Here is a 2,500-nt window from a genome sequence, read left to right as displayed (position 1 = left end):
TGCTCTCTTGTCCCTCATCCTCCCTCTGCTCTCTTGTCCCTCATCCCCCCTCTGCTCTCTTGTCCCTCATCCCCCTCTGCTCTCTTTATCCTCATCCCCCTCTGCTCTCTTTATCCTCATCCCCCTCTGCTCTCTTGTCCCTCATCCCCCTCTGCTCTCTTGTCCCTCATCCCCCTCTGCTCTCTTGTCCCTCATCCCCCCTCTGCTCTCTTGTCCCTCATCCCCCCTCTGCTCTCTTGTCCCTCATCCCCCCCTCTGCTCTCTTGTCCCTCATCCCCCCTCTGCTCTCTTGTCCCTCATCCCCCTCTGCTCTCTTGTCCCTCATCCCCCCTCTGCTCTCTTGTCCCTCATCCCCCCTCTGCTCTCTTGTCCCTCATCCCCCCTCTGCTCTCTTGTCCCTCATCCCCCGTCCGCTCTCTTGTCCCTCGTCCGCTCTCTTGTCCCTCATCCCCCCTCTGCTCTCTTGTCCCTCATCCCCCTCTGCTCTCTTGTCCCTCATCCCCCCTCTGCTCTCTTGTCCCTCATCCCCCTCTGCTCTCTTGTCCCTCATCCCCCTCTGCTCTCTTGTCCCTCATCCCCCTCTGCTCTCTTGTCCCTCATCCCCCTCTGCTCTCTTGTCCCTCATCCCCCTCTGCTCTCTTGTCCCTCATCCCCCCTCTGCTCTTTGTCCCTCATCCCCCTCTGCTCTCTTGTCCCTCATCCCCCTCTGCTCTCTTGTCCCTCATCCCCCTCTGCTCTCTTGTCCCTCATCCCCCTCTGCTCTCTTGTCCCTCATCCCCCTCTGCTCTCTTGTCCCTCATCCCCCCCTCTGCTCTCTTGTCCTTCATCCCCCTCTGCTCTCTTGTCCCTCATCCCCCCTCTGCTCTCTTGTCCCTCATCCCCCCTCTGCTCTCTTGTCCCCCATCCCCCTCTGCTCTCTTGTCCCCCATCCCCCTCTGCTCTCTTGTCCCTCATCCCCCCTCTGCTCTCTTGTCCCTCATCCCCCCTCTGCTCTCTTTATCCTCATCCCCCCTATGCTCTCTTTATCCTCATCCCCCTCTGCTCTCTTGTCCCTCATCCCCCTCTGCTCTCTTGTCCCTCATCCCCCTCTGCTCTCTTGTCCCTCATCCCCCTCTGCTCTCTTGTCCCTCATCCCCCCTCTGCTCTCTTGTCCCTCATCCCCCCTCTGCTCTCTTGTCCCTCATCCCCCCTCTGCTCTCTTGTCCCTCATCCCCCTCTGCTCTCTTGTCCCTCATCCCCCTCTGCTCTCTTGTCCCTTATCCCCCTCTGCTCTCTTGTCCCTCATCCCCCTCTGCTCTCTTGTCCCTCATCCCCCCTCTGCTCTATTGTCCCTCATCCCCCATCCCCCCTCTGCTCTCTTGTCCCTCATCCCCCATCCCCCTCTGCTCTCTTGTCCCTCATCCCCCTCTGCTCTCTTGTCCCTCATCCCCCTCTGCTCTATTGTCCCTCATCCCCCATCCCCCTCTGCTCTCTTGTCCCTCATCCCCCTCTGCTCTCTTGTCCCTCATCCCCCTCTGCTCTCTTGTCCCTCATCCCCCCTCTGCTCTATTGTCCCTCATCCCCCTCTGCTCTCTTGTCCCTCATCCCCCCTCTGCTCTATTGTCCCTCATCCCCCTCTGCTCTATTGTCCCTCATCCCCCTCTGCTCTATTGTCCCTCATCCCCCATCCCCCCTCTGCTCTCTTGTCCCTCATCCCCCCTCTGCTCTCTTGTCCTCTGCTGCGGTGCCTACTTGGCCACCAGAGGGAGACATAGTTCACGGGATTTGTTGGAAATGTCACCACATTGCTATCCAACCTTCTTGGATCTGCTGGAGTGGCTTGGATGTTGAGGTTCGAGCCCCCCTTCTCTCTCTACCCCTCCTTTCTCTTTACCCCTCCTCTTTCTCTAGGGTAGGTCTCCCCCTCTCTACCCCTCGTTCTCGCTCACTCTCTACCTCTTCTCTACCCCTCCTCTCTCTTTACCCCTCCTCTTTCTCTAGTGTAGGTCTCCCTCCCCCCTCTCTCTCTCTACCCCTCCTCTCTCTTTACCCCTCCTCTTTCTCTAGGGTAGGTCTCCCCCCCCTCTCTCTCTCTGGCCTCAGGCTGACCTGTTGATGTGCCTTGTGGGTCATAAATTGTTGTTTGTTTGTGTCGTTCCTCTCGTTTCTTTTCTCATTCTCTCCATCCTGCCGTTTGGCCCACAGCACAGGGGGAGTGGAGAGGTCAGCCAACACACACTGTGTGTCGTGTCAGTGTGTGAGGAATTGAATGTTGTGCAATACCTCTGTGTCTCAATGCTTTCCCAGTGACAGGATTCTAGATTTTTTTTCTGCTGTTATTCTAGAGCGTTAGACTCCCTGCCTTCGTCTTCTTCTTCATAGACAGGGCCCAAGCTACTTCAAGGCGGGGCCCAAGCTACTTCAAGGCGGGGCCCAAGCTACTTCAAGGCGGGGCCCAAGCTACTTCAAGGCGGGGCCCAAGCTACTTCAAGGCGGGGCCCAAGCTACTTCAAGGCAGGCT

General features: G+C 57.9%; 1 protein-coding gene across 1 annotated transcript in view; it reads left to right on the top strand.

The window, feature by feature from the left end:
- Positions 1-2,500, top strand: part of exoc6b (exocyst complex component 6B) — a 180,225-nt gene that overhangs the window by 36,361 nt on the left and 141,364 nt on the right. The gene's annotated exons all lie outside the window — the stretch shown is intronic.

The sequence above is a fragment of the Oncorhynchus masou genome, chromosome 23, assembly GCF_036934945.1.
Source record: "Oncorhynchus masou masou isolate Uvic2021 chromosome 23, UVic_Omas_1.1, whole genome shotgun sequence".
NCBI lineage: Eukaryota > Metazoa > Chordata > Actinopteri > Salmoniformes > Salmonidae > Oncorhynchus > Oncorhynchus masou.
This window is presented reverse-complemented; position numbering and strand designations above follow the sequence as displayed.